Raw genomic sequence first — 26,223 nt, 5'->3', positions numbered from 1 at the left:
ACAAAGCACGCGGTTAGCGGGGAATGGTGCTGCCGGGGACCAGAAGCGACCTGGTGAACTTTACCCAGGAGGGAGACTCAGAGGGGGCTCTCAGCAACTCAGAGAGCCCTCAGGAGACCAGGCAGCGCACACAGGAGACCCACAACAATGGGACAAAGAAGGTACAAAAGGAGACACATGCAGCACCACACAAATGGATCCTATGCTGCCAGAGAACCACTCATGAAGCTGTGCATCACAGGATAGAGTGCTGGGAGCCAGAGCTGCATGGTGCACAAAGAACTTCAAAGAAGGATGCCAACAAGTCTTGGCAACTGTAAAACACGCGGTGCACAGGAGTACTGTTTTGCGTGCGGAGGCAAGCTCTTACCTCCTCCATAGTCAGGACCATAGGGACCTCTTCAGTACACCACTCATGAAGCTGGATCCACGCATTTCACCAGGAGAGGGGACCCACACCACCAGTCATCACTGCAGAGGAGTGCCTGCTGAAGCAGGGGAGTTACTCGTTCACTCCAAGGGAGATTCCTTTATTCTTCTGCTGCAGGCTGAAGACAGGCTGTCCTCTGAGGATGCACAACCTGGAAACAGTTGCAGTTGCTGGCAGGAGCTCAAGATACAATGTTGCAGAAGTTGTCGTTGCTTCTTTATTGCAGTTTGTAGAGTTGCTGGTTTGTCCAGATGCAGTTTATTTGGTAAGAAGGTGAAGTAAAGGATGCAGAGGGTTCCTGCTGGAGTCTTGCAATCCAAACCTGAAGAATCTCCCAAGAGAGAGACCCTAAATAACCCTGAAAGAGGGATTGGTCAGCTAAACAGGTAAGCACCTATCAGGGGAGGGTCCTGACATCACCTGCTGGCACTGGCCACTCAGATGTTCCCGGAGTGCCCTGCCAACTTGGAATCCAAGATGGCAAAACCCAGAGACCCTCTGGAGGAGCTCTGAGCACCACCCCTGGGGTGGTGATGGACAGGGCAGTGTCCATGTTCGCACCAGAGCAGGAACTGGGGGTCCCTGAACTGGTGTAGACTGGATTATGCAAGGAGGGCAACAAGGCATTTCCAGAGGCTTGGGGAGGATACCCCTCCCATGACTATAGCACCTATTTCCAAAGGGAGAGGGTGTAAAACCCCTCTCCCAAAGGAAATCCTGTGTTCTGCCTTCCTGGGTTTGAGCTGTGCAAGCAACAGGAGGGCAGAAACCTGTCTGTGAGGTGGCAACAGCTGAGGCTGCCTGGCAATCCTCAGAAGGGTGTAATGGCAATACTGGGAGTCCTCTGAGGAGCCCCCAGAGTGCATGGAATCATACAACCAATGCTTGCAAAAGCCTTGGAGTATGATTCCAACATGTTTGATACCAAACATGCCCATATTTGGAGTTACCATTGTGAAGCTGGACATAGGTGGTGACCTATGTCCAGTGCACATGTAAAATGGCATCTCTGTACTCAAGAAGTCTGGTTCAATGGTCCTGGAGGTCGTGGGGGCACCTCTGCTAGTGCAGGGGTGCCCTCACACACAGGTATTCTGCACCCATCCTTCAGGACTGGAAGGCCTGCAATAAGGATGACTTACAAGTGACCTGGTGCAGTGTAAATGGCAGCAAAAGGGTGTATACACCTTTGTACATAGGCTGCAGTGGCAGTCCTATAGAAGCCTTTTCATGGGCTCCCTTTGGGTGGCAAAAGAAATGCTGCAGCCCATAAGGATCCCCTTGAACCCCAATGCCCTGGGAACCTATGTACCATATACTAGGGACTTATAAAGGGGCACCGGTATGCCTCTTTGGGGTGGAATACTGGGTTACCAGTATGTAGTGACAAACTTTAGAGAAGAGAGAGCATAATCAGTGGGCTTCTTGTTAGCAGGATCCCAGTGAACACAGTCAAACACACTTCCTTCATGCAGAACATGGAGGTAAAATGCCAAAAAGGGGGTACTTTCCTACAGGCATACAGTAAAGTGGCATGGAGTGAAGTGGAGTAAAGTGGAGTGGTGCAGACTGAAGTAGAGTGCAGTGGTATAGAATGCAGTGGCATGGTGTAAATTTGAGTCATGCAGAGTAGAGTGCAGTGACATGGAGTGGTGCAAAGAAGAGTGGAGAGGCATGGAGTGTAGTGTGTCTGGTGTGGTAGCACACTGCCATTACAAATAATACATTTTCAATTGAAATTACCATTACTGTTGCATAGGCATATAGTTTTACTAAAAACTATGCAGCATACAAACAATAATGTGTGGGAGTGGCATCACCTAGTGTATTGATTTGTTTTGATCGTATTGAAGTTTTTGTTTGCAAACCACTTCAGAATTAGCAAAAAATTTGATTCTTTATTTGTGGTTTGGTAATCTAATATATTCTGAAATGCTTGAAAAGTTCATTTAAATATTGTTGTATGCTAGGATAATACCCTTTCCTCTACATCCAGTATCCAGCAATATTGTCCCCTAAATTCTCTCTCTTCGAAGTCAGAAAAAGAAAAGCAAATACCAAGCTCCCTTGGAAGACAGAGCTTTGCATTTGACCTCTACCTTTGAATGCATAGCAAATGTGACAACATGAGAACAAATTTACAAGCCTGTTTATGGAAAGGAGCGCTTGTGGAAGGATACAAGGAGCAGTAGTGTGAAAAGGCTTTGGCCCGTATTTATACTTTTTTTAGCGCCGCATTTGCGCCGCTTTTTGACGCAAAACGGCTCAAACCTACAAAATACAATGGCATTTTGCAAGTTTGCGCCGTTTTTGCGTCAAAAAATGACGCAAATGCGGCGCAAAAAATGTATAAATATGGGCCTTTGTTCCTAGAGAGTGGGAAACTAAACCTGGACAGCCTAAAACAAATAAAGCCAGCAAATAGAAAGCCAGAAAATGTAAGTTACAAAGCAAAAAACAAATGGTGAGTAATTGATGGACTGCATTCCCAAGGAAGCTTTCTAAATGTCCCCAAGATGTCTTTATCAAATAAGACAGTTGCACTATCTGGTCGGCTTCAACGTAAAAAAGGAGATATTTGAGCTTAATTTGTAAAAATCTTCTCTTAAATCATCAGGTAGTTCAGGCTTTGACAAAACAAAATATGTATAAAGGGCAATCAGTGCATTTTTGCGGCAAATCAAATTAGAGAATTCTTTGCATATCAAGGACCTGATCCAGTTTTTGGCAGATTGATAAGTGTGGAAATTACAAAACAACAGAGCACACAATGATTGCAGTATGTGTTCCTCAAAATTGCTTAACCATTCCTGGACAGACTCTCTTCCCACTTCCTTCTTCTCATTTCCCAGTCTCATTTTGCTCCTCTTGTGAATCATTCAATCTCCTTCTCTATTTCTGTAGGTTTTCAAAGCTGCAGCAAATTCTTTCTCCATAATACGACTGAGGTGTGGGTGATATTGCTAAAGTTGTTGGTAGACTTCAATTATTTGAGTGTAACAAAGCAGAGCCTTGCCTGTATGGGGGTAACAAACGGTCACCTATTGCTATTCCTGGGCTACTGCCGTCCTGATCCCCACACTCCTGGCAGAGAAAGATAAGAACAAGGAGAAGTTGGAGATAACTAAATGAACAGCTCGTGTAAATACAATATAAGAGCAAATGACAGAAGAAACACAATGCAGCAACATATTGAGAAGTGAGAGTAAGAGTCGAGTGGCACAGTGATAGGATGATGAGTGAGAGTGGAGATGAAGTGAGGAGAGGCAGCACTAGCTTGCCAAAAAAGTGAGCGGGTGGAGTGCAGTTGCTGAGAGACAAATAATAGATCAAAGGGGCAGGCGGAAGAGAGTGCTTGGGAAGAAGGACTTAGTTAGGAGCAGGTGGTGTGGAAACAGTGAATGGTAAATTGGAAACAGTGATTGACAGTGTACTAACACTGTGTTTATGACATCATCCAACTTTTCATACATTCATCCTCCACTATACCCTACACCCTTCTCCAAGTACATCACAGCACACCAAACCTCAGTGTGGAAGGAGCATGCAACAGCGAAATGGAGTCCAGCAGCAGAGTTATATTGCATTGATGTTTAAGATTTCCACATATACACACTTAGGGCCATATTTATACTTTTTGACGCAAAACTGCGCTAACGCAGTTTTGCGCCAAAAAAAAAAGCGCCGGCTAACGCCATTCTGAAGCGCCATGCGGGCGCCGTATTTATTGAATGGCGGTAGCCGGCGTTAGCCGACCGGCGCTGCCTGGTGTGCGTGAAAAAAAAACACGTACACCAGGCAGCGCCGGCGTAGGGAAAAATGGCGTTTGGGCGTCCAAAAATGGGGCAAGTCAGGCTGAGGCAAAAAAATCGTCTTAACACGATTTGCGCCATTTTTTTTTGGCGCCCAGACGCCATTAACATGACTCCTGTCTTAGCAAAGACAGGAGTCATGCCCCCTTGCCCAATGGCCATGCCCAGGGGACTTCTGTCCCCTGGGCATGGTCATTGGGCATAGTGGCATGTAGGGGGGCACAAATCAGGCCCCCCTATGCCACAAAAAAAAAAAAAAAAATACTTACCACAACTTACCTTTTCTTCCCTGGGATGGGTCCCTCCATCCTTGGGTGTCCTCCTGGGGTGGGCAAGGGTGGCAGGGGGTGTCCCTGGGGGCAGGGGAGAGCACCTCTGGGCTCATTCTGAGCCCACAGGTCCCTTAACGCCTGCCCTGACCCAGGCGCTAAAATCCGGCGCAAATGCGGGTTTTTTAGTCCCGCCCACTCCCAGCGTCATTTTTGCCCGGGAGTATAAATACGACGCATATGCATCGCAGTCATTTTTTAAGACGGGAACGCCTACCTTGCATATCATTAGCGCAAGGAAGGTGTTCACGCAAAAAAAATGACGCTAACTCCATGAACTTTGGCGCTAGACGCGTCTAACGCCAAAGTATAAATATGGAGTTAGTTTTGCGTCGAATTTGCGTCGAAAAAAACAACGCAAATTCGGCGCAAACGGAGTATAAATATGCCCCTTAATATTGACAACACAATGTAGCAAGCCACCTTGTTGTGCTATGCTGCTTGAAAGAGAGAGGGCAGGTATGCACTGTATTTAACATTACGTGCCTCATTCATGTTCTCTGCTTGCGCTGTGGCACAATGTGCGGACTAGCAGTAATGCAGTCACCTTCCACCATGCTGCAAGGGTGCCTGTACTGTAGGCAGGATAGTTTTTGTGCAGGAAGGAACACCTTCCTGCATAAAAACAATCCTCAGAGGCATTTTCCTCTTTCTATGTGTAGAAAAAGGAAAACAAACAAGGAATAACCCCTGAGGAGTGGTAGCACTTTGCCGTATTCCCAGGTCTAAAACTAATAGTAAATTTGGGAGTGTGCCAATACATGGGTAGATGCGTGGGAACATCCAAGATCCACCCATGTGACACCTCCCTAGGGGACAGTAATGCACGGTAGCAACGTATGTTGCCTTCCATTACTCCACATTACGAAGCCACACAGAGCCAAGCAAGGTGGCCTTGCGTGGCTTGGTAAACACCATTTTAAGTTTTCTTTTGTCCTTGCACCCCCTTGCATGGTGCAAGAGCAATGCTAACCAAGATAAATATGGGACTGATTATCTACAGATGAACTTTTCATCTCTCAAGTGTGCCCTTTCAGGGTAAATACCGTGTTCTTGTGTTTCTAAACATTAGATTAAGGGGGTGATTCCGACCCCGGCGGTCAAGGACCGCCGGGGCCAGGGTTGGCGGGAGCACCGCCAACAGGCTGGCGGTGCCCCGCAGGGCATTCTGACCGCGGCGGTTTGGCCGCGGTCAGAACAGGAAAACCGGCGGTGTCCCGCTGGTTTTCCGATGCCCTGAGGAATCCCCCATGGCGGTGCAGCTTGCTGCGCCGCCATGGGGGATTCCGACCCCCTCACCGCCATCCTGTTCCTGGCGGTTCCGACCGCCAGGAACAGGATGGCGGTGAGGGGTGTCGTGGGGCCCCTGGGGGCCCCTGCAGTGCCCATGCCAATGGCATGGGCACTGCAGGTGCCCCCGTAAGCGGGCCCCACATAGAATTTCAGTGTCTGCATTGCAGACACTGAAATTTGCGACGGGTGCAACTGCACCCGTTGCACCCTTCCCACTACGCCGGCTCCATTCGGAGCCGGCGTCCTCGTGGGAAGGGGTTTCCCGCTGGGCTGGCGGGCGGCCTTCTGGCGGTCGCCCGCCAGCCCAGCGGGAAACACAGAATGCCCGCCGCGTCTTTTGACCGCGGTGCGGTCATTCAGCGGTTCCCGCCAGGCGGGCGGCTCCCGCCGCCCGCCAGGGTCTGAATGACCCCCTAAGTTAATTCAAATGCACAACACATGTTTATAATGTTTACATTTGCAATGTTTTTTAGTTTCTAATGATTTCTATTACCCCTCTGACACCGTTGCCAATACATATTATGGGGTATATTTAAGAAAAGTGGCACTGCACTGTGTGCAGCACCACTTTTCTTGTGCCCTTTACTGCACCCCTACTGCCACTATGTGTGTGTGCGGTATTTAAAATATGGTGCACCATGGCGCAGGGTAGGGGGCAATAGCATCATTTTTCATGACGCTACTGATGTACTCTGCAGGAGTAGCTCCAAAATATTGGTCAAAACGATTAAAGATGCAATGAGTAAATGTTGAGAAATCACTCAAAAGTGATATAAAGGCCCTGATTTATACTTTTTGGTTCAAAACTGCACTAATGCAGTTTTGCACCGAAAAGTGTAGCACCGGCTTGCACCATTTCTATGACCGGCCGGGCACCATATTTATGGAATAGTGCAAGCCGGTGCAAAGGGTGGGCTCATGTCAAACAAAATGACGTTACCCGGTTGGGGCTGGTGGTATGGAAGAAGGGGGGTTTGCACCCAAAAATGTCATTTTCTGATCCAAAACCATCCATACCACAACTCCTGTTCTAGAAAAGACAGGAGTCATGCCCACCACCCCAATGGTCAGCACAGGGGACCAAGGTCCCATGGGCATGGCCATTCCACCCTGTGCCATGTGTGGGGGTCAATTTCAGGGTCCCCAATTGGCACATTAAAAAATAACATAAAATACTTACCTGTACTTACCTGGGATGGGGTCCCCCATCCTCCGCTGTCCCTCTGGTGTGGGTGGGGGTGTCCCTGGGGAGGGCACCTGTGGGCTTATTCCATGGTGTTCCACCATGGAAATAGGTCCACAGGTCCCCTAATGCCTGCCCTGGTCCAGGCGTTAAAAAATGGTGCAAAGCAGGCTTTGCACCATTTTTTGACCCCTCCTCACTCCCGTGCACCATTTTTGCATGGGAGTATAAATATGGCGTAAAGGCCTTAGTCATTTTTGTACACTGGAACGCCAACCTTGCATCTCATTCCACATCCAAAAAATGACATTAACTCCATCAATTTGGCGCTCGACAGGTCTAGCGGCAAAGTATAAATATGGAGTTAGTTTTGCACCAAATTAGAGTTTTAAAAATTACGCTAATTCGGTGCAAACAGAATATAAATATGCCACAAAGGACCATATTTATAATTTTTTAGCAACGCATTTGTTTTTTGATGCAAAATCGTCACAAACTTACAAAATACCATTGTATTTTGTAAGTTTGCGCCAATTTTTCTTCAAAAAACGACACAAATGCAGCGCTAAAAAAGTATAAATATGGGCGAAAGTGTCTTAAGTCTTTGCAAAACAAATAAATGTCTCTTAAAAAACAGTAAAGGTCACTTGCAGCACACAGTACCTGGTTTGCATTCAAAATCTCCGCAAGGGACCACAGAGGAGGCGATGCGTGGAAAACAGGGAGGTGTACGTCGATTTTGCCCCTTTACACACTGACTTGCATCGTTATTTTCAATGCGAGGAAGGCTTTGCGTTGATTTCTGGCCCACTGACTTGCTTCCTCTACGGGATGCAGGGTTTTCTGGTGCCCCAAGGACTGTGCGTGGAATCCTGGGCTTGCGGAACGAAGTCAAAAGCGCTGCGATTCCTCTCTGGAAGTTGGGCTGTGTTGTCCCGGGTCGGCTGTGCATCGATCTGGTGGGCTGTGCAACAAAAGTTCCGATCGCAACGCAGGCACTGCGTCAATCGTCTTGCGAAGTCAGGCTGCTTCGTTCCGGTTCGGCGTGTGGTGAATTTCTCACCGCGGGGCAGGCTGTGCATCATTTTTAGCAGGCTGTGTGTCAAATTTTCACCGCATTAGGAGTCCAGTTGCAGGAGTGAAGTCTTTTTGGTCCTGAGACTTCAGGGAACAGGAGGCAAGCTCTATCGAAGTCCTTGGAGAGCACTTTTCAGCACAGCCAGGGAGCAGCAAGGCCACAGGGTAACAGCAAAGCAGCAGTCCTTGTCTGAAAAGCAGTCCCAGTGAGTCCTTTGGGCAGCCAGGCAGTTCCTCTTGGCAGGTCTGGTTCAGGGATTCTTCACCAGCAGGTTTCTTGTCCAGAAGTGTCTGTGAAGTAGAATGTCTACCCCAAGAAGTGTCTAACGTCTGTGGTTTTGGGACCTCTTCTTACACCCATTTTGGCCTTTGAAGTAGGCCTACTTCAAAGGAAAGTCTCACTTGTTTGTGAAATCCTGCCTTGCACAGGCAAGGCCTCAGACACACACACACACCAGGGGGCTGGAGTCTGCAGTGTGTGAGGGCAGGCCCAGCCCTTTTAGGTGCGAGTGACCACTCCTCCCCTCCCTCCTAGCACAGACGACTCATCAGAATATGCAGGCTACACCCCAGGCCCTTTTGTGTCACTGTCTGATGAGAGGTGCAAACAGCCCAACTGTCAAACTAACCCAGACAGGGAATCCACAAACAGGCAGAGTCACAAAAATGGTTCAAGCAAGAAAATTGGCACTTTCTAAAAGTGCCATTTTCAAACACACAATCTCAAAAACAACTTTATTAAAATATGTATTTTTAAATTGTGAGTTCAGAGGTCCCAAACTCTACATGTCTATCTGCTCCCAAAGGGAATCTACGCTTTAATCATGTTTAACGGCAGCCCCCAGGATAACCCTTGAGAGAGATAGGCCTTGCAACAGTGAAAAACGAATTTGGCAGTATTTCACTGTCAGGTCATATAAAACACAATAGTATATGTCCTACCTTAACCATACACTGCACCCTGCCCAGGGGGTTACCTAGGGCCTACCTTAGGGGTGTCTTATATGTAGGAAAAGGGGAGGGTTGGGCCTCGCAAGTGGGTACACTTGCCAAGTCAAATTTACAGTTTAAAACCGCTCACACAGACACTGCAGTGGCAGGTCTGAGACATGATTACAGGGCTACTTATGTGGATGGCACAATCAGTGCTGTAGGACCACCAGTAGCATTTGATTTACAGGCCCTGGGCACCACTAGTGCACTTAACTAAGGACCTACCAGTAAGTCCAATATGGCAATCATGGATAAACCAATTAACAGTACAATTTACACAGAGGGCATATGCACTTTAGCACTGGTTAGCAGTGGTAAAGTGCTCAGAGTTCAAAATCCAATGAAAACAGGGCAGGAAAAATAGGAGGAAGGAGGAAAAACGTTTGGGGATCACCCTGCAAAAAGGGCTAGGTCCAACGGGAAGCCACTTCTGACCTCTGCTCACCCTATAGCCCAATTTGCCCTATTCACCTAGGCTGTTCAGCCTGGGCATCTAGATAAAGGGTGAAAATGTTAAAGATGCTTCCCTTAGATATCTTACCAGCTTGGACATGTTTAGGCCTAGAAGAAACCGCTGACTGATGCCAAAAATTGTTCCCATTTTTCCCTCACCTCCTCCTAGCCTGGGGTGGGCTCTATTACAACAGGAGCTTCACTGCTCTAAGTCTCCTTCAATCAAGTCCTAAGTGGACTCTTTCGCCTACTGGAAAGAACAGGAACCTATCTTCTATTAATCTCCTTTACTCTGCTTCTTAATGCACTCCGTCACCTACTCCACTAGATGCTACACTTCCAGTAGGTCTTCTTTACTTCACTCCTGTGTTCAATATTGGGAAGTCTAGAGTATGTGCTCTGCTTCCACTAGGTCTTCATAATTCCACTCCTGGATGCACTGCTTGACCTACTATAGTGGTTCTATTAACTCTTCTCCTGGATAGAGACATTAACAACTTGTAGGGACAGAGTTACAAAGCTTTTGGGCTGGATTTGGCACACAATTGACACAAACCTGAGCAAAACTTTTTTTGTTGGATTTACTCTCCAGCACAAAACATGTTTTGGGTTGGAAAGTTTCCTAAACGTTATGCAAAACAATGCAAAGCACTAATTTCCATTATTTTGCGTCAGAAGGGCTTTACATGGGCATTCCCGTACTACCACCTATGCTTATTATTGCAAAACCATATATACTAATAGTAGAGAGGGTTTTGTGCCAAAAAATAATGCCAATTGGTAGCAGGTTTTAAAAGTGTATCAACTTTATTTTTTCATGTTACATGTGTGCTGCACTGTAGAGCAGATATACAAAGAAAGAAAAGATTGAAGTTTGTCTAGGCATAGTATTTTGTATTGTAAACGTAGCCTTTCAATACAAAACCTATGCTTGACTCAAACAGACACCTTTGCACTATTAGGCAACAATGTGTGTATGATGCACAGCAGCTGAATTGTGCACCAGCGCTGGGAAGAGGGGAGGAGAATGCCATATCCCTGTTTATATGGCACTTTCCTCCTCTCTCTCTGTCACACAATACAGTGCAGCAACTTTGTGTGCAGTGCTGAGTTGTGTGACATGATCGTAATTCTGGTCCAAGGTGTTTTAGATTACAGTGTCCTTCCATGATCCCTTCCTTAGGCGAAATTATAATCCCATCATAGAGGCTCTGGACCTTAACCCATCCACCACTGTCTTTTGGAGAACCTAGAAGCATCACCGACCCAAATGTATCACTAATCCATTGCACACTATTCTTTCCTTGGCTTCATCTGGTAGATGACGTTCCTTCACTCCAGAGCCTAGAACCATTTGTCTAAAACCTCTAGTCAACTCTGAGGCCCAGCATCTGCTACCCAGACACATTGCAACAAAACAACAACCACTGACTGAATAATCTCATCATCAAATTAAACTCCTGCGTATTCAAACTCGAAACTCATGAAAGTATAAAACTGCTCCACCCTAAGGCAAGGCCATCACCAAATAAGTACTGAAAGCATTAACCCTGATCTCAGTAGTGACGTCACTTCTACCCAGATCACACTGTCTTCCCTTCATTGCCAACACATTCATTCATACCTCATTCAAGCAACTCCTTTCATCGCTCCTGCCTGTCGCTCTGGATGTTTCCCCACCACCTCCCTTTAAGTTCACCTGCTAATCTCTTCTTTTTTCTCCAGACCAACCTCCCATGATACTCCTGATTGTCAGGAATCTGATCACACCATAGCATTCTTTCAATGGTAGTATGTGAGTCATCATTTTACCTCAATAACTCTGTCCCACGCTGTCCATAACTCTGTCCCTCCTTTCCTATCCCTTCACCCCTATACTATTCTACTCAATGATTCAAGACTAAGGCCCTCATTCTGACCCTGGCGGTCGGTGATAAAGCGGCGGCCAAGCCGCCAACAGGCCGGCGGTCTAAAATATGCAATTCTGACCCTGGCGGGAACCGCCAACACAGCCCGCCAACTTAACACTCCGCCCGCCACGGCGGTACAAACAAACAGCGCGGCGGTTCCCGCCAACAGCCAGGCGGCAGACAATGTACCGCCCACCCTATTACGACCCACCAATCTGCCACCTTTTCCGGGGCGGGAGCACCGCCGATAAGAACACGGCGGAAACAGACTACGAACGGGAAAACGCTCACCTCTACGCACTCCACGCGAGATTCCGGCAGTATGGAACCAGAGTTGCAGGTCATCCCCGCACTCCTATTCCTGCTCATATACCAGGAGCACGCCCGGCGGCGCGGAAGACATCGGTGAGTACTGCACCTACGACACAGGGGAGGGAAAAGATTACCGGCACACACCCACCCACCCACACCCACTACAACACACACATCAATGCATTCCCACAGATCACTGTCACAACCCACAAACCACCCCCCTCCGAAATAATGCAAAGACCAAAAGAAGAGATCATAAACGGGCAGATATATTGAAATATGGACACCAGTAATCCCAATAAATAAATAAACTATGTACAAAATATATACAGCTACTAAATGTAGTCCAACCACTGTCCGTGGATCACAGGGGTCCTGTGCAAAGGGGCAAGGCCCAGTCCCACGACAAGAACTCCACGGAGAGAACACTGCAGGGGCATCAGAAAGAAAATAGGACAGGCACCTCAGGGGGAAGGGAAGGGGGGGCACCTCAGCCACTTGAGTACACGACGCCAGATCCACGAGGGGACTCCATGACCACTGGCCCATCCTGGGGAGAGCAAAGCCACAGTCCAAACAGTCCATACAGTGGGTGGCCTGCCCACTGGGCCATCCTGGGGAGAGCAAAGCCACAGTCCATACAGTCCATACAGTGGGTGGCCCGCCCACTGGGCCATCCTGGGGAGAGCAAAGCCACAGTCCAAACAGTCCATACAGTGGGTGGCCTGCCCACTGGGCCATCCTGGGGAGAGCAAAGCCACAGTCCAAACAGTCCATACAGTGGGTGGCCTGCCCACTGGGCCATCCTGGGGAGAGCAAAGCCACAGTCCATACAGTGGGTGGCCTGCCCACTGGGCCATCCTGGGGAGAGCAAAGCCACAGTCCATACAGTCCATACAGTGGGTGGCCTGCCCACTGGGCCATCCTGGGGAGAGCAAAGCCACAGTCCATACAGTCCATACAGTGGGTGGCCTGCCCACTGGGCCATCCTGGGGAGAGCAAAGCCACAGTCCATACAGTCCATACAGTGGGTGGCCTGCCCACTGGGCCATCCTGGGGAGAGCAAAGCCACAGTCCATACAGTCCATAACAGACCCCACTGCCACTGGAGGAGGCAAGTTGGCCAGAGGACATCCTGCAGCCCTGCCCGAGATAGATCCTGCCCTGCCACGTCTGCCAAAGGGCCAGCGGTTCTTGCCTTGAAGGGCCCAGTTCAGCGGTTCCTGAGACGGCGGGGCCCAGTTCAGCGGTTCTTGAGACGGCGGGGCCCAGCGGAGCGGTGCGTGAGACGGCGGGGCCCAGCGGAGCGGTTCTTGAGACGGCGGGGCCCAGCGGAGCGGTGCTTGAGACGGCGGGGCCCAGTTCAGCGGTCCTTGCCCTGAAGGGCCCAGTTAAGCAGTTCTTGAGACGGCGGGGCCCAGTTCAGCGGTTCTTGAGACGGCGGGGCCCAGCGGAGCGGTGCGTGAGACGGCGGGGCCCAGGTCAGCGGTCCTTGCCCTGAAGGGCCCAGTTCAGCGGTTCTTGAGACGGCGGGGCCCAGGTCAGCGGTCCTTGCCCTGAAGGGCCCAGTTCAGCGGTTCTTGAGACGGCGGGGCCCAGTTCAGCGGTTCTTGAGACGGCGGGGCCCAGCGGAGCGGTGCTTGAGACGGCGGGGCCCAGTTCAGCGGTCCTTGCCCTGAAGGGCCCAGTTCAGCGGTTTTTGAGACGGCGGGGCCCAGTTCAGCGGTTCTTGAGACGGCGGGGCCCAGTTCAGCGGTCCTTGCCCTGAAGGGCCCAGTTAAGCGGTTCTTGAGACGGCGGGCCCAGTTCAGTGGTTCTTGAGACGGCGGGGCCCAGCAGAGCGGTGCGTGAGACGGCGGGGCCCAGTTCAGCGGTTCTTGAGACGGCGGGGCCCAGGTCAGCGGTCCTTGCCCTGAAGGGCCCAGTTCAGCGGTTCTTGAGACGGCGGGGCCCAGTTCAGCGGTTCTTGAGACGGCGGGGCCCAGCGGAGCGGTGCTTGAGACGGCGGGGCCCAGTTCAGCGGTCCTTGCCCTGAAGGGCCCAGTTCAGCGGTTCTTGAGACGGCGGGGCCCAGTTCAGCGCTCCTTGCCTTGAAGGGCCCAGTTCAGCGGTTCTTGAGATGGCGGGGCCCAGTTCAGCGGTCCTTGCCTTGAAGGGCCCAGTTCAGCGGTTCTTGAGACGGCGGCCGGTCTATGGCCAACTGCTAATTGCCTGGTGGTGCCCTCCTGGGCAGCGGGGATGGTGCTCCTTCACTGCCCACCTGGGCTGTGGGTGGTGGGGCCCTCCTGGCCAGCTGGGCTGGGTCCTCCCTGGGCAGCGGCTATGGGGGTGGTGGGCTCTCCCGGGGCAGCTGTGCCGGTTCCTCCCGGGGCAGCGGCTATGGGGGTTGTGGGCTCCTCCTGCGCAGCAGGCCTGCTGCCTGACCTCTCCGACTTGCTGCCCTTGCCCTCCTTAGTCGTGGGCCTGTGGCCCTTTCCTCCCTTTGGAGCTGTGGCTGGTGACTGTCTCTGGGTGGTGTCCGGGGGGGATGTAGAAGGCGGGCTCCTGCGGCGCCCCTTCCGCCTTCTGCTCCTCTTCCCAGGGGGTGGGCTGGCTGTCCCCTTGCTGCTGGGCGAAGATCCAGACATGCGGGCTGGCGGGCTCCAATACCCCTGCACCCTTGTCAAGGGGGCTGCAGGGCTGGTGGTGGCTGAGGTGCTCTTCTTACCCCGACGAGAAGGAGGGGGGGGCTCAGGGTCAGGAAAGAAGTTAGTAGTGGCGAGGAAGAGCTTCTTGGGACAATGGAGAGTGGTAGGTACAGTGGGAATGGGAGTGGAGGGAGAGGATGTGGTTGTAGGTGAGTCACGTTTGCTGTCTTTGGGTGCAGGTGCAGGAAGGATAGGCTGTCGTGAGGTGGATGGCTGTTGGGTGGGTGGGTGGCTGCGTTTGTGTGGTGTGGAAGAGGGGGTGACAGACACAGTGGGAGAGGACACAGGGGACGTGTAAATGGCAGTGGGGGTGGTGACTGCACGTGTGCGGACTGGAGTGGAGGGTGTGCTGGTGATGGAAACACTGGCTGATGGTGAGGTGAATGGAGGTGTGAGTGTAGACGTCACAGGGAGGGAGGAGGGAGACGAGGAGGTGGGGGTCACAGAGGTGGTAGTGACTGTTGGCATGTCTGCATCGGAATGTTGCGTGTGTGAATGTCTGCGTGATCTGTGGTGCTTATGTTTGGATGAGCTTCTCTTGGGTGTTGAGGTGTGTGCAGGCTGGTCTGATGGTGTGGGTGGGACAGGCAGAGGAACAGGAGACTGGGAGGAGGGAGTTAGTAGAGGCAGGCAGGAGACAGGGACAATGGCTGCCGTCAGTGCTGAGGCCAGAGCCTGGAACGATCGCTGATGGGCAGCCTGACCCGAATGAATGCCCTCCAGGTACGCATTGCTGCGATGAACCTCCCTCTCCACCCCCTGGATGGCATTCAAAAGGGTAGTCTGCCCAACAATGAGCGTTCGGAGGAGGTCAATGACCTCCTCACTGAGGGCAGCGGGGGTAACAGGGGCAGGGCCTGAGGTGCCTGGGGCGAAGGAGATGCCCGGCTTCGTGGCAGAGCGGGCACGGGGTGAACGCTGAGGGGCTGCTGGGAGGGCGGAGATGGTGCGCTGGGTGGCGGCTGTACCTGTAATGGCGGGGGGCACAGATGGTGCCACCCCCGCAAGGGAGCCCCCTTCCGAGGACGTGTCCGTGTCGCTGCAGGGTCCAGTCGTCCCCGTCGTGGAGCCCCCCCCTTGCCCTCCGTCTCACTGGTCCAGTCTGACTCTGTGGCATGGCCCTCCTGGGCCATGTGAGATGCAGCTCCCTCCTGCCCCGATGCCACTTCTCCTCCGCCTGATGATGCTGATGCACACAAGCACAGAAAGACAAACAAAAAGGGGGGGGGAGAGAGAAATAAAGGGATATTGAGTACATGGATCTCCGGTACAGTTAGCGGACATGACAGACACAGATGCCCCCTCCACTAAGTTGCGCACTTGGGGTCCGCTACGCATTCCGTGGAACATGCCCTACACGCCTAGAATTGACAACTGCACCCATGGATGACACGGCCCAGGGATGGCTGTACTGACAAACTACTGAGGGTGGTGGCTGGGGACACAGGGGCTTACGGGGGTGCCCAGCCTACAGATATCGCCCTGGCCTAGGGGGACCCCCAGCCCTCCTCCCCCACCCAGACACCTCCACTGCGCGACAACAGAGTAGATAATGCTTGTACTCACCCCCTTGTGTCTGCTGTGCTGCCCTCACGCGCCCATCCAATTCAGGGTAGGCCACCGCCAGGATCCGGAACATCAGGGGGCTCAGTTGAAGGCAGGCACACCACCTACGTTGGGAGGCCATCCCCAGCAGAGACTCGGCGGTCTTCTTGGTCCCGCGGCGGATGCCCTCCCACCTCTTGCGGCAGTGGGTGCCCCGTCGATGGTGGACCCCCAGGGTCCGGACTTCCTTGGCGATGGCACGCCAAATCCCGATCTTCTCATGGGCGCGGACCTATGTGACACGTACAGGGAGGGAGAAATACCACGTTCAAGTTTGTCAGCATTTTCCTTTCCAGTGGCCCAACGCCCCCCATCCCCGCCAGGCCCCCCGCCATGCCCCCCGCCAGGCCCAACATGCCCCCCATCCCCGCCAGGCCCCCCGCCATGCCCCCCGCCAGGCCCAACATGCCCCCCATCCCCGCCAGGCCCCCTGCCATGCCCCCCGCCAGGCCCAACATGCCCCCCATCCCCGCCAGGCCCCCCGCCATGCCCCCCGCCAGGCCCAACATGCCCCCCATCCCCGCCAGGCCCCCCGCCAGGACCTCCGCCAGGCCCAACATGCCCCCCATCCCCGCCAGGCCCCCCGCCAGGACCCCCGCCAGGCCCAACATGCCCCCCATCCCCGCCAGGCCCCCCGCCATGCCCCCCGCCAGGCCCAACATGCCCCCCATCCCCCCCAGGCCCCCCGCCAGGCCCAACATGCCCCCCATCCCCGCCAGGCCCCCCGCCAGGCCCCCAAGCCAGCCAGTGGCCCCAAATCCATATTGAATTAAACTCACTTGTTGGTCTGGAGGACCGTAGAGTAGCGCATACTGGGGGAGGACCCCATCCACAAGTTTCTCCAACTCCTCTCCAGTGAAGGCAGGGGCCCTTTCCCCAGGCGCAGCAGCCATTGTCCCTTCCAGACCGAGGTCACAGCAACACTTGCAGTATAGGTCCTCTCCTGTGAAAGTTCAAGTCGCAAGTGGATAAGTAGATAGAAAATGGCGGTGACGTCCGCGGCGGTGCGTACCGCGGCGGTGCGTCCCGCCACCGCCGGCGCCCTTCGCCATTGGTTCCTGAAACCCATAGGCTTCAATGTTAACCAATGCGGCTTTGCGCCGCGGTCTTCGCCCGCCGCCCGCCGCGGTGTGCCACGCCAGCGCATTGACCTCACATCCCATTGTCACACTTCACAGGTCAGGCAGCCGCCATTTCCAGGGCCCACATGGCTCAATTTCAACTGCGTCACACAGGCCTAGGCCTTGCATAGCCACTCAGACACGCCATTCACTGCATAGAGAATCGTATACTGTGCTAGCTGTGAGTACGTACCTGTGGGTTGCTTGACTGTGTGCTCCATGTTGTCCTTCCTAGGCACCGTCCGCTGGGTTGGGCGAGGAGACGGATGAATCCTCCCGTGTACCGACCGCTGGTGGACCTGTCGACAATGGAAGAACGCCACATTATCCTGACCTACCGTCTTAACCGTGCCACTATCCATGAACTGTGTGCCCAGCTGGAGCCAGACCTGATGTCCCCCATCCGCCAACCCACAGGGATTCCCCCTCTGGTGCAGGTCATGTCAGTACTCCATTTCTTGGCAAGTGGGTCATTTCAGACAACCGTGGGAATTGCTTCTGGGATGTCTCAGCCCATGTTTTCGAAGGTGTTATCCAGAGTGTTGTCTGCCCTGATGAAATCCGTGAGGAGCTACATCATTTTCCCTGAGGTGGGCGAATTGGCTACAGTGAAGGGTGATTTCTACGCCCTTGGACATATTCCCAACGTAATTGGTGCCATTGATGGGACCCATGTGGCTTTGGTTCCCCCAAGAGACAGGGAGCAGGTGTACAGGAACAGAAAAAATTACCATTCAATGAACATCCAGGTGGTGTGTTTGGCTGACCAGTACATCTCGCATGTAAATGCCAAATTCCCAGGGTCAGTGCATGACGCCTACATCCTCAGGAATAGCAGCATCCCTTACGTGATGGAACAGCTACAGAGACACCGTGTATGGCTAGTGGGGGACTCTGGGTACCCCAACCTGTCGTGGCTACTGACCCCAGTAAGGAATCCCCGGACCAGGGCAGAGGAACGGTACAATGAGGCCCATGGGCGTACTAGGAGGGTGATCGAACGCACCTTTGGCCTCCTAAAGGCCAGGTTTCGGTGCCTGCATATGACAGGTGGATCCCTAATGTACTCACCTAAGAAGGTGTGTCACATCATCGTGGCCTGCTGCATGCTTCACAACCTGGCTTTGCGCCGCCAGGTGCCTTTCCTGCAGGAGGATGGTCGAGACGGTGGTGTTGTGGCAGCGGTGGAACCTGAGGAGAGTGACGAGGAGGAAGACGACGGGGCTGAAACAGACAACAGGGACAGAATCATTGAACAGTACTTCCAATAGGACACAGGTAACATTTCAAAGATAATTTAGTAAATGTTAACTACTCTCCAGCATCTCTGCTGCCTGTCTATTTGCCCCAGTGTATGATGACTGAGTTTTGGCTTTTCCCTCCCTATTTCAGATCTGGGGTCCCCACTACGAGTCCTGTGCTTCGTTTCCCCATGGACTACAGCTTTGTGGCAGCTGTTTGTTGACTTCACCATGTACAAGGACATATTTGCACTGTCATGTCAATTACAATCTATTGAAATCACAGCCAGACTCCAGATATTTTGGTGCAAAATAGGTGTTTATTGAAGTGCTCAAAATGGGATGGGTGGTTTCAAGTGGGTGGGGGCTATGGTGAAGGAATGTCCATGGCAGAGTCCAGAGTAACAGTCACACAGGTGCATTGTCCAGAGGCCTGTGGAGAGATGGAGCATGGGCAGTTCAAGGATGGACAGGGTGACAATGTGGGACAGTGGGATGACATCAGGTGGTATCCATTGCTGGCGGGGGTCTTGACATCCTACTCTGTCTTCTTGCGAGATCTCAGGGCCCTCTTGCGGGGTGGTTCTTCTCCTGCAGGAGGTGGGGGTCTGGTGGGCTGCTGCTGTGCGGGGGCCTCCTGTCCACTAGCGCCGGCGGAGGTGGTTGGCTGTTCTTGGTCCAGGCTAGTGGCAGGGGCCCTTGGGTGTTGTTCAGTGTCCGCCCTGTTGTTGACGAGGTCCTGCAGCAGCCCTACCATGGTAACCAGGGTGGTGTTGATGGCTCTGATGTCCTCCCTGTACCCCCGATAGTGTTCCTCCTGCAGTACCTGGATCTCCTGGAACCGGGCCAGTACCGTCGCCATCGTCTCCTGGGAGCGGTTGTATGCTCCCATGATGGTGGTGAGGACCTCGTGGAGAGTGGGTTCCCTGGGCCTCTCCTCCCCCCCCTGTCGCACAGCTGCCCTCCGAGTTCCCCTGTTTCCCTGGGCCTCTGCCCCCTGGCCGGTGTGCCCACTACCACTGCCCCCAGGTCCCTGTTGTTGTTGGGGTAGTGGGTTATCCTGGGTGCCCTGTAGTGGTAGACACACCGCAGATTGACGCGCCCTGGAGACAGAGGCATGGGCCCGCTGGGTGGGAGCTGTGCTGGTGTTCCCAGAGGGGTTTGGGTCTGTAGTGGCCTGGGCCTGTGTGAGGGGAACCGCCTGTCCAGAGGTCCCCGATGGTCCGGGCTGGTCATCGGTGTCCAGGTCGACAGAGCTGCTGTCATCGCTGACGGCCTCTTGGGTGGGGGGTGTGGAGAATTCTGGCCCCTCCGCCGCGGTGTGTTGACGGTCGGGTCCTGCAGGGGTATAGAGGTATGGTTATAGTTTCAATGTGTGGCATATGGGTGTATCTGTGGGTTCTCGTGTCCCCAAGTGCTGGCATTCGTGTGTGGGGGCTTTGGTGAGGGTGGCTTGTGGGGGGGATGTGTATATGCATTGGGCATGCTTTGGTGATGGGTGCCCATGCTTAGTGGACGCATGCAGGCCTAGGTTTTGGGATGTGTGGGTTGTGATGGTGAGACATTGGCGGGGAATAGGTGTGCTGGGGGTGGGGGTGAGGATGGTGGTGGGGGTGAGGATGGTGGTGGGGGTGGGGGTGAGGGTGGGGTTCGAGGATGGGGGTGAGGGTGGGGTTCGAGGATGGGGGTGAGGGTTGGGGTATGATTTGGCATGCAGGTGGGGGGGAAGCAGTATTGAAGCTTCAACTTACCAGTATCCATTCCTCCGCCGACTCCTGCGAGGCCGTCAGGATGCAGGATGTTCAAGACTTCCTCCTCCCATGATGTGAATTGTGGGGGTTGAGGTGGGGGTCCTCCGCCAGTCTTCTGCACGGCGATGTTGTGCCTGGATACCATGGAACGCACCTTCCCCCGTAGGTCGTTCCATCGCTTCCTGATGTCTTCCCGATTTCTGGGGTGCTGTCCCACTGCGTTCACCCTGTCGACAATCCTCTGCCATAGCTCCGTCCTCCGGGCAATGCTGGTGTATTGTATCTGTGTGCCGAACAGCTGGGGCTCTACCCGAACGATTTCCTCCACCATGACCCTGAGTTCTTCGTCTGTGAAGCGGGGTTGTCTTTGGGGTGCCATGGGGTGGTGTGTATGATGTGTGGGGTGGAGTATGTGTATTTAAGTGAGTTGAGTGTGGTGGTGTGTGTTGTTTTGTGTGTGGATAGTGTGTGGGTGATGGTGTTGAGTGGCTGTGGCTGTTATTTTTTGGATGCTGGTGTCTCGCTCTTGCCTTCTTTACAAATTTTTTAGCGTAGGGGTTTGTGGGTGATGTGGGTGTGTGTTTTATATTGTATTGTGTGTGTGGGAGTGGTGTGTGTATGTGTATCAGGTGTGTGGGATTCAAATCGTCCAATGTGGCTGAGTTTTGTTCGTTTGTGTGTATTCTGACCGCGGCGGTGTGTCCCGCCAATGGAATACCGCGTTTGAATGACCGCCGCGTGGATTCGTGGGTCGTAATGGCATGGACGTATTTCTGTTGGCGTGACGGTGGAGGTTTTGTCACCTCCACTTTTCCGCCGACCGCTGGTCTGGCGGTCTGTTGTGGCGGTCGGATTTTCGGAGGTTTGCCTTCTGCGGGTCAGAATGACCGTGGCGGGTTTCCGTGACCGCGGCGGGATTATGGAGGATTTCTGACCGGCGGTAGGCGCCTTTTACCGCCGAGGTCAGAATGACCACCTTAGTCTACATGAATCTACACCCCTCTGGTATCAGGATCCTGAGAATAAACTGCACTAGCAAGAAAATAAGTGAAGAGTTGAAAACGTTGATACAATCTCTCTGCCCACCAAATCATTCCTCCACCATGCTACTCTTGATTGCAAATCACTCCTCAACAAACACTCTCCCCTCACTGCTGCTCCTTTCTCCTCATCTATGGAGCACCACCACAGAATCAGAATCATGTATTTCCAGATCATACCACAGATTATATCTGATCACAAGAAAACATTCCAATTTCTGCAAACTAGGAGACTTCAGCACTAATTTGACAAACTTAATGTTTTTTTTTTTTTTTTATATATTTTTATTAACATTTTTATTAACATTAACATTTTGCTGTCATACACATACTGTTCATGGCTTGACGGCCACCGGCCACCGTTCTGTTCACCCTCAACCTTGTAGACATCTTATCTCTTGCTTGTTTATACTATTAATTGTTTTGTTGTACCTTCTAGCCGTGTTTCATGTTTAGTTTTACTACGTACTCGGTTCACTCGGGTCTCCTGATCATATATACATCTTGTGGATGCACCATATTGTCCTTTCTACTGCAAGGTCTACATGACAGACTGTAACTAACAGAGGAAAAAGAAAAAAAAAAGGGAAAACAGTAACTTTACGTGATGGCACCAGTGTTAGCAGGCGAGAGCATCTGCAGGGAAGAATCATATACTTCTCCACCGGTTTGTGGGATGGGACTCCTATACCTTCCCGGCTGGTTCCAAGAGAGGAGGGTATCCGACCCGTTCAGCTCCTACCTATCCCTCATATCCGTTCCATATCCCACATTGTCTATTTTTTTTTTTTTCTTTCCCGTTTTTAATATAATTTTGTTTTTTAATTTCCATTTTCTATTTTTGTGGTTTGGGGTGCTCGTCCTCGGGGTGTAGTCGCCCCTGTTTTACCCTGCAAGTGTAGCCTCAGGTCTTCCCTATACACCATGCCCCGGCTGATATGACTTTGTTGCCATCTCCCTTATCCTACTCCCGTTCCTGTCTCTTCTACATCCTCCCCTCTTTTTGGGTCATCTACCATCACTATGCGGTTCCATTTCATCAGTACTTCCTCCCAAGCTGGCGAGATAGGAGTCTGTCGGAGGCCCCACGCCTCCTCACTAATCAGGACCTGCAATTCTGCCCTCGACCATTTCGTAACATCCTGTCTCCATACTTTCAGTAGATGGCATCTGGGCAATTTCCAGCCCAATGTGATCAACCTTCTATAAAGGGCCAGGGCTAGGTCCAGGAATCGACCACCCACATTCCCACGTGGGAGTCCTGCTCCAAGACCCAGGAGGCACAGCGTCTGGGCCAGGGACAGATCCACTTCAAATAATTTATTCAGGTCAGTCAGTACCGCTCCCCAACCCCGTTGGAGTTCTGGGCAACTCCACACCATATGGTCGAAGTCTGAATCCATGTCCTCGCATCTGGGGCATGACCTTGGGGGGCCACCATATATCAGGGACAGTCGGTGTGAGGTAAGGTACGTTCTGTGAATATAATTGTATTGGATGTATCTTAGTCGTGTGTTTCGTGAGACCGTCCGGGGGTACGCAAGTATTCTCTTCCATTCCGTGTCAGTTAGGTCCCTACTCACTGTCCTTTCCCATTTCTCCCTTTGTGTTTGGAGCGGGTCCAGGGCGTATTCATTTTGGGCCCGGTATAATCTAGTAATTAGGTGGGCCTCACCCCCTGATACCAATATTAGGTGTAATATCTGGTGGGTAGGGGGTTCTGCATTAACTGTTTCCCAGTGTTCCCTCAGATTGTGGAGCAACCTCTGGTATAGAAGGAATTGTCCCTGTGGTACCCCATTACTCTCCACCAGGTCGGCAAAGGATCTCAGCACCCCATCCCTAAATAGGTCCCCCACTATCTCCACGCCCGCCTTTTTCCATGTTCCCAACCCGGGGCCCATTTGACTTCTCTCAACAGCTCCCAGCATCAGCGCCGATAGTGGTAAGGCGGGGGAGTAGGGTGGACCCACTCCTACACGTTTCGCGTATTTCTTCCAGCACAATGCAGTGACTCTCATCATGAAGCTGTCAGTATGGTGTGCCACCTGCCGGTTAATCAAGCGTGCAATAATCAGATCCATACCCTTCACCCCGCTGGCAGTGCATCTGTCCAGCTGACCCTCTCCGGTGAACCATCTGGAAACCCACTGCAGCTGGGATGCTAGGTAATAGGACTCAAAGTCTGGGGGTCCTAGGCCCCCCGACTGAGTCGGTCTACAAAGAATGGAAAGCGATGTGCGCCTACGGCCTCCGTCCCATACGAGCTCCCGAAGCAGGGTATTCAACTCACGGAACCATGCCGATGGGATCAATAACAGCAAGTTAGCGAAATAATAAAGGAGACGGGGTAACATGATCATTTTGGCTAATGATATTCTGGCCAATATAGACAATTTCAGGGAGCGCCAGAATCCGACAGATGCCCTCAAGGAGCGAAATACCCTCCCGATGTTACCGTCCCTGAGGTCCCATAGCTCATGATACACCTGGATGCCCGGATACTTAAAGGTGCAGGGTGCCCACACCATGTCCTCTGGACACGTGGTGGGGCGCTCACACCTTGGCAGAATGGGGAAGACAAATGTCTTGCACCTATTGAGGTGCAGTCCCGACAGGGTACCAAATTGTTCCAAGTTACGCAGGGCCCAAGGGAGACCAGATTCTCCATCCCTGAGATTGATGAGAATGTCGTCAGCGTACAATGAGACGATGTGCTCTGTTTGCCCCCACTCCACTCCTCTACCAACTCCGTCCATCCTCAACCTGGCGGCCAGAGGCTCAATGGCAAGGGCGAACAATAGTGGGGACAGAGGACAACCTTGCCTGGTTCCCTTATAAATGGGGTAGGTATTTGATACTATCCTACCCGTCTTGACCCTTGCCAACGGAGCACCATACAATAGGTCCACCCACTTTACCCAACCCTCCCCCAGGCCCATCCACAGCATCACCGCCCTGAGGTAGTCCCAACGGACCGAGTCAAAGGCTTTCTCAAAGTCCACCGCTAGTAATACTCCTGAAGTAGGTTTCTTCTCTATGGGCATGTGTAGTATGGCGAATAACCGCCTGAGATTCAGGGAGGTACTGCGGTTCGGAACAAATCCGTTCTGATCTGTGTGTACTAAAGCTAGTATACACTGGAGCAGGCAGCTGGCCAGAATCTTACTAAGGATTTTGAAATCATTATTCAGCATTGATAAGGGGCGGAAGTCAGTTACCGATGCTTCTTTAGATTTCAGTTTGGGTAGGGGGACCACTAGTGCTTCTCTGAGCGAGTCTGGCAACCTACTGTGATGGAATGCCTCTGTGTACATCTCCACTAGTTGTGGGGTCAACAGCATCGTATATTTTTGGTAAAAGTTAATTGGAAGGCCATCCGTCCCCGGAGTCTTCCCTGAGGCTAGCTGCGAGATGGCCTCCTGCACTTCTTCCGCTGTCACCGGCCCTCCAAGTCTGTCACATTCCTCATGCGTCAGGGTGGTCAGGGGGAGTTGGCGTAAGAAACTGTCAAGTTCCTCTGTGTTGAGCTCACCTGGGTCCCTATACAAGTGGGTGTAGGATTCTTTAAAGGTGTCATTTATAGGGCCCGGTCTACATCTCCGCTCCCCCTCACTGTCTCTGACACTCGTGATGGGCTCACTATCCCCTCCTGGTCGCACTAACCCGCCAGCATCCTACCCGATCTGCCCTCCTCAGATTGCAATGAGGCTAGGTATTTTTGCATATTATGGCAGCGTAATTGTTCATCAACCTGGGAGTGGGACCTCCTCACTCGTTCAAATTCCTCTAATTCTGTCCCCTCCCCACTCCCTCTATGTTCCCACTCGTGTAGATTCTTCTCGAGACTGGTCAACTCCTGCTCCAATGCTCGTCTCACCCCCACCGTCTGTCCCATACAGTGACCTCTTGTTGCTACTTTAAGCGTTTCCCACTCCGTAGATCTAGAGGAGGTGGACCCCTTATTAATTTTAATATGGTCTGCCAGGTATGAGTGGAGGTCATCCCTGTATGCTTGATCTTCTAGTGAAGCCGGGGACAGTCTCCACGTTGTGAAGGGGGGCCGGTCTTCGGTTACTCTCCATGTGATCAGTAAAGGGCTGTGGTCAGATAGGGTACGACCAAGATATTCAGAGTGGGACATTCCCCGTACCATGTTTGCTGTGCACACCACTCTGTCTATCCTGGTGTGCACCCGGTGGAGACCTGAGTAATATGAGTAGTCTCTATCAGAGGGGTGTTGTTCTCACCAAGCATCCACCAAGGCCCAGGAGTCCAACCACTCCCTCAATCTCCTGGATACCTTGTGTGTTGCCGCCCCTGGCATCGGTGGGGTGGAGCGGTCCATGTCCACATCTAGAATACTGTTAAAGTCCCTACCTATTATCAGTTCTTCTGTCTGCTGCCGGGTGAATTGACTCGATAGGTGCGCCATGAAGGTGACCTGATCCTGATTGGGAGCGTAAATACTACCTAGGACAAACGAGGTACCATGCAGCTTCCCACTGACTATCACAAATCGGCCCTCACGGTCTATATTGGTTGAGACTACCTCGAATGGCACCCCGGCCCGGACCCAAATCAGCACACCCTGTGCGTACGCGGAATATTCCGTGGCGAACAACTGCCCTCTCCACCTGCGTCTCAGTTTCTCTGCTTCCCCTGTCGCCAGGTGGGTCTCCTGTAGCATCGCCACCTGAATACCCCTTCTTTTTAAATAGGACAATATTCTATGGGGGTCATTCAGACCTTGGCGGACGGCGGAGGCCGTCCGCCAAGGTACCGCCGACAAATGACCGCACCGCGGTCAAAAGACCGCGGCGGCCATTCAAACATTTCCGCTGGGCCGGCGGGCGCTCTCCAAAAGAGCGCCCGCCGGCCCAGCGGAAATGCCCCTGCAACGAGGACGCCGGCTCAGAATTGAGCCGGCGTAGTTGCAGGGGTGCGACGGGTGCAGTTGCACCCGTCGCGTATTTCAGTGTCTGC

The sequence above is a fragment of the Pleurodeles waltl genome, chromosome 1_2 (assembly GCF_031143425.1).
Source record: "Pleurodeles waltl isolate 20211129_DDA chromosome 1_2, aPleWal1.hap1.20221129, whole genome shotgun sequence".
In the NCBI taxonomy this organism is placed as follows: domain Eukaryota; kingdom Metazoa; phylum Chordata; class Amphibia; order Caudata; family Salamandridae; genus Pleurodeles; species Pleurodeles waltl.
This window is presented reverse-complemented; position numbering follows the sequence as displayed.